The following is a 6,635-nucleotide window of genomic DNA, read 5'->3' on the forward strand; positions in this document are numbered from 1 at the left end:
GTGATTCATTCAGGCATGACATAGGATCCAAAGTTAATCAGAATCTTCACAGGACTTTTCTGGATATATTCACAGGACTTTTCTGGATATATAACAATAATCACCTGAAAAATTGTGTGTGTGTGTGTGTGTGTGTGTGTGTGTGTGTGCGCGCGCGCACGCGCACGCATGCATGAGTGCCAATACCAGGGTTTGAACTCCAGGCATTGCACTGTTGCTTGATATTTTTACTCAAGGTTGGTACTCTCCCACTTGAGTCATCCCTCCACTTCTGTTTTATTTGCTGGTTAATTGAAGATAAGAATTTTATGGATTTCTTGTCCCAGGCTGGCTTTGTAAACCTTGATCCTTAGATCTCAGCCTCCTAAGTAGCCAGGATTATAAGCATGAAACACCCCCCCCCCCCCGTACTTGGTTATCCTTTGAATATAGAGATGGAGATGAGGCAGATAGTTGTTCTTGGTTCATTTAATTCCCAAGGCAAAGAAATTTCTTTTGGCTCATAGTTCCAGTGGCTGAGAGGTACAAGAATATGGTATCAGCATCTGCCTGGCTTTGGTGAGGAATTCTTGTCTCTTCAACTTAAAGCTGAAGGGTGAGTTTGTGTATATGGAAGAATAACACATGAGGAATGAACTTGCTGCATAGCAACTGGCTTTCATAGAAACTCATCCAGTCCTGTGAGAGTCACAGCCTACCTAAGGCAGGCACTGGTCTGTTTATGACATAATCACCTCCTACTAGGTCCTACCTTGTGATACTACAGCCTGGGGACCAAGCTTCAGTCTGAGTTTTGGTGGAAAAAAACCATATTCAAGCCATACCAGTTACCACCTTCTTTGTCACATAAAATTTGTCTGCTGAAAGACAGAGAGACAAACAATTAACTGTGTGTTTTAAGCTTTAATCTAGAGATCTCTCTTAAGGTATTTCTCCTCCTGGACTTCCCAGTTAGACAACAAATCCGTCTCTCTTCTTCATTGAACTGTTGTGTGTCTTTCTGCCACTTGCAAGAAGTAAACTAGTTGTTTAGAAGTGCGAGGGTGGTGGTGGTAACAAGCTTTCATTTTTAGTGTTTATCACGTACTGCAGTGAAATGACTGTTCACCACAGCAGAGGTCAAGCTGTTCAAGTTTAACAAGGGGCTTGCAAATTTCTATTTAACAATTGGCTTTTGTGAACGAGTACCAACCAGCAACACACACACACACACACACACACACACACACACACACATAATTGAACACAAAACATGCTATATATATATAGCATATATGCAATATATACATATATTGCATATACATATGTATATAAATATATATGTATATATTGCATATATATATATATATATATATATATATATATATGCTATATTGTTGAGCTAGCTACATCCCAAGCAAGGAATTAAGATTTCTATGATTATTGTTTTCTGGGTGTGACTTGTACCCACCTCCCTCTTCAGAATCACCTGGGACCCAGACCCACTCTGGAGGCTGCATGTGTAGTTCACTCTCTAGCCACAGGTATACAATATAATCCCAGATCTGTCCTTCTCCTCTGATTGGTGCCAGTGCTTGTAGGCCTGAGGGAGCTATTCATTCCCACATGTGACTCCGGTGTGGCTGGGACCCTGGGATGTTTCCGATGGCTCAGTGACCCTCTGCCTTCTGTGAGAGCCAGTGGGGAAAGAATCACGGGTGATGGGACATTAATCTTCCTTCTCCTCATTGCTGCCCACCCTCTGCTCCCCTGTGGTTTCCTCCAGGCTTCGTTTAACATTTCTGACCCTCAGTTTCCATACCTATAGCATGGAGCTAGAAGTCTTCAGCCCTTAGGCTTATGGGAGGAAAAGCATTGCATTCCTCAGTGCTTGGTGTACATTATACCCAGATTACTTTTTGCTTCCTTTCCCACCTTCTCGTGGTACCTGATGCTCCTTTGTGTGGATTGTGAAGGGCTCAGTGGACTGGAGATCTGGGGTGGAAGCCTTTTGAATCCATTTCCAGGTTTCTAGGTGATGACCTTTCTGTGGTGATATTTGTGGATGCTGGTTTGACTGTTTTTGTAGTGACATCATCTTATTGACCTATTTCCTGAGGATGTTTCCTTGGGTTCCACAGATGGTGAGGCAGGGATTGCTGCTGATAGAACAGGGCGACTGGTCCGAATACCCTCACCCTCTCGCGGGCAGCAGGACCCACTTCCGCCAGGGCAGTGACTCACCCTGTATTAATTGCATCGCAATTATCCCGAGGAGCCTGTGTTTCCTCTTGATGTCTCCTGTCTGGTTTCCTTTTGACCTGCACAGCTGTCTAATAGAGATGGCTTTTGCGATCTCTTAGCTAATGTGGGTTCATTATTTCCAGTGCTTGCCTTCTGCCTTCGGTGGCTGGAGGTTTTTCTGCCTCTGACTTGGAGACTTTCATGAACTGTGTCTTCAATCAGGCTTGTGCTGCCTGCATTGTCTGTGGGAGAGATTTCATTTGCAAATCAGAAGAAGTTCACAGAGTGTGTGGCGGTGTTGCTTCATGAGCCGGTGTTTTCATCTTCCTCGCGTCTCTCCCCAGTCACCTCCATGTGCCTCAGCTAAGCAAGAACAAGTCCCTCTCTCCCAGACCTGCACAGCAGCCACGTAGTCAGAGCAGTAGGCAGGAATTTGTTTGCACCTTAGCCACGCTAATTATCTGCAGAGGGCTGGTGAGCTGGCCTTGTCTCTTCTTTCCACATCTTGCTTCACGCTGGGTCAGGCCACAGAGACCCAACTGTCTGGAGCCCTAGAACCTTCTGATGTCAATTGTCTTTAGGAAATTACAGAAATCAAACCAACCAACCTAAAACTTTCTCTTCCTCCCAAAACTCAGCACAGCATCGGATGGCTTAGGGAAATTTCATCATTTTTAAGCTGAAGCCAAAGACAGACCTGTGCAGTAGTTTCTTATTCAGTAATGACTTCATCAAACCCATCAGATGGGTTTTTTTTATGGGAATTCTGAACATCTTTGACTCTACCAGAAACGGAGAAGAGGGTCATTAAGGAGAGGAAAGAGCTGTTTTATCTTGAAGCTCATTATTATCCTCCAGAAAGATCACCAGTCTAGATGTAAAGAGGAAGTTCCTGAAGAGGAGAAAGAAATGATTTGAGGACTCAAGGAAGTCCCCATCTCCCCCAGGCTCTGTGATCCAAGAGGAACATGTCACAATGCCAGGAGAGGCTGCTCACTTCATAGGAGAGCCAGGATATGTAAGAGGAGACAAAAAGGAAGAGTGGCTGAAGTGAGCAGGGAAAAGTTGAACGACAGGGTCGATGTTCAGACGTGGTCACAGGGCAGGTGGAGGATTAGGTGTGACAATAAGGGAACAGTGGACTGATCCCAATCACAGGAGGCAGAAGACAGTAGATAGAGGAGGGTTGAATGGGGTGGTACTTGCCTACAGTCCTAGTTACTTGGGAGGCAGAGACTGAAGAATTGCAGTTTGAGGATATACCAGGCAAAAGTGAGAGACCCTACTTAAAATAAAAAAGTAAAACACACACACACACACACACACACACACACACACACACACACACACACACACACAAAACAAAAAAACACAAAAACTGGTGGGCATGACCCAAGTAGTAGGGGCCTTAGGTAGCAGGTAAATGGCCCTAGTTCCCAGTTCCTAGTACCCAAAAGAAAATGAAAAAAAAAAAGAGAAAGTAGAGGAGAAAGAAGATGAAGGAAGAAAGTAGGACTGTAGTATTAATATGTGGAAAGGGACACAGAAACCTGTGCATACATCATTGTCCTCGGAGACAGTGGCTTAAGTCTGCTAGATGTTGCTATGTATGTCAGGGTTTAAAGGGAGAGTATGTCCAACAATAAAACAGTTCCTCAAGGAGTGGCTATGTGCTGGACTCTGAATTAAGCCCTCAGCCATTATAGCAATTCCTGAGATTGAGAGCAACTTAGTAATGATGAATAGTTAAGCTGTACTTCAAAGTCTGATCCCCTACCTTCAAGCGTCTGACCTGTCATTGATAACAGCACAAATGAAGACACTGTGATGGCTTATTAGTGATCATTATTGGACACTGAATGCCTGTCCATCTCTGTGTTGGGTGCTTTGTTTCAATACTTTTCATAAAGCTTCATGGGGTAGATATTTTTTATATTTTTTAAGGTTGTAAAAGTGACATACAGAAGGGTTACAGTTACATATATCAGGTGATGAGTACATGTTCATTTGAAGTGTTACCCCTTCCCTCACTCACTCCCAGTTTTCTCCCTTCTGTTGTAGAGTTCATTTTCAACATAGTGTCTATGACTACCACTGCTGCTTTTGTTTATTCTTTGTCCCACTCTTTCTGCACCTCTCCTTACCTCCCCAAAGTCAGCTAAATTAACAAGACAAAAGATAAAGAAAACAAAAGCAACAATAAAGAAACAAACCCTCTTGTTTCCATTTCTTGAAGTTCAGTTGGATAAACATCATGTTATATGATCAGATGCACAGAGCTATTGATTGAGCCTTTGTGATCCTCTCCTAAAAATATCCTTTCGTCTCACTGTGTGGATGTTTAGAGATCTGTATAATTTACCATGTCCAAATGTATTTTTTGTCTTTCATCATCCAGTGTGTTTACTTGTAGATTTAGAGGCACATGCTAGTTACCAGATATGAGGGAAACCATGCAATTGATGTTTCTTTGGGTCTGGCTTACTTTGCTCAATATAATTTTTTCCAAGTCTTTCCATTTCCTTATGAATGGTATAATACTATTCTTTCTGTTGGAAGAGTAGAATTCCATTGTGTACATATGCATGAGGAAGAGATTGGGATGGCTGTGGGAGGTTCAGAGAAAGAAATGATTAGGGTGGGTCATCTCAGAGGATGACATGAGGCTTGAGTGGGATTTGAAGGACCAAGAAGGCTAAGAAGAATAACTCTTAGCTAGTTCTTCCCTTTGAGCTCATTGGTTCTCCAAGTAAGGATGCATCTTCCCCTCCCACTTTGTGTGTTGGAGCCACCACCAGACTGGATGGGTCTGTCAATCTCTCCTATATACCATGAGAACTGTATTTCTTGGTGTGGTCAGGGAAAAATAAATAATAAGGGCTACAGAAAGATCCTTGTTGGCAAGTCTTCAGGAAGCAAACAGAAAAATTCCTTACATATGTGGCTCTCGAGTCTTTAGAACCTCTGGTGAATATCCAAGTAAGAACTACTTTTGGGAGTAAGACCCATGGCTAGTCATGTCTGCATCAGTCTGTGATGTCTGACTCTCTTTAGCCAATGACCCAAAAGGGGAATGGTTTGAGTAATGACTATCTAATGTTTTGAGCAATTACTTAGGTTTTCAAGAATGAAGATGTCCTTTCTCTTCCCTCCCCACACCCCACCCAGGGACAAACATTCTTAGGAAATCTTAAATTCAACCCTGTATTCTGGGTTCCGTATTGCTAAGTGTTTCTCAAACTCCCTAACCAAAGGCTAGAGGGGAGTGGCATCTAACTCCCTCTTCTTTCCTGCAGAAATGAATAAGTAAAGGTTATTTGAGCTATTTCTCTTTGCTCTAGTTTCTTGCAGAAAAAGTCTCATGGACTTTTTTTATCTGGCTGGCCTTGAACTGTGATCCTACAAATCTGAGCCTCTCACATAGCTTAGGAGGATAGGCACACACTGCTGCATCAAGAGGGCTCATGAACTTTTCTGCCAGGACTGGCCTGAAACCATGATTCTTTAATTCTCAGCCTTCAAGTAGGATTATAGGTGTGAGCTACCAGGTCTTAGCCAGAAAGAAAAACTTTAGGGACATTTGAACAATGGTATGATTTCTTTCATTCTCTTTTATTTATAAATCAGTGATTAAATATACTTGTAAATTATAGAAATGCATATTTACTATACAAAATATTTTTAAAATGCATTAAGAAGAAAATAAAAATATTTCTGAACCCAGCATCCAGAAAGAAAACACAAATAATATATTGATGTATTTTCTTCTAGCCTATTCGTCTGTGTATATAGGCCCACATATTTAAGCACATACATTTTTCACAAAAGTGAGTTTTTACTGGATAAATACTTTTGAGGTATAGTCCCTTAGTAGAATGACCATTAAATAGTCTTCAATTATTCCTAATGTCTACAAAGCCTTTATTTTGTGCCAGTTCTGGGGCTTGAACTGAGGGCCTGGACACTGTCCCTGAGCTTCTTTTGCTCATGGTTAGTACTCTACCACTTGAGCCACAGCATCACTTCCATTTTTTTCTGTGTATGTGGTACTGAGGAATTGAACCCAGGGCTTCATGCCTACTAGGCAAGCACTCTACCACTAAGCCACATTCCCAGCCCTACAAAGCCATTTTGTATGTCAGTTTTTTGTCTCTGTGACAAATAACAGAGAGGACAACTTAAAAGGACCTTTAGAGATGTTAGTCAAAACTTGGTTGTCCCCATGGCTTTGGGCCTAAGGTGAGATGGAAGGACTTGATGGTGGGAGTGTGTGAGAGAGGCTGCTTACCTCATGGTGGCAGGAAGCAGAGAGAGAGAGAGAGAGAGAGAGAGAGAGAGAGAGAGAGAGAGAGAGAGAGAGAGAGAGAGAGAGAGAGAGAGAGAGAGAGAGAGAGAGAGAGAGAAAGGACAGT

General features: G+C 42.4%; 1 pseudogene; it reads right to left on the reverse strand.

Annotated features, from left to right (window-relative positions):
- LOC138803816 (ubiquitin-ribosomal protein eS31 fusion protein-like) overlaps nt 1-3,075 on the reverse strand; it is a 5,889-nt pseudogene extending 2,814 nt beyond the window's left edge.
- Between the last annotated feature and the right edge of the window lie 3,560 nt (nt 3,076-6,635).

Source organism: Dipodomys merriami, unplaced genomic scaffold (genome assembly GCF_024711535.1).
Source record: "Dipodomys merriami isolate MVZ:Mamm:240054 unplaced genomic scaffold, mDipMer1.0.p SCAF_35, whole genome shotgun sequence".
In the NCBI taxonomy this organism is placed as follows: domain Eukaryota; kingdom Metazoa; phylum Chordata; class Mammalia; order Rodentia; family Heteromyidae; genus Dipodomys; species Dipodomys merriami.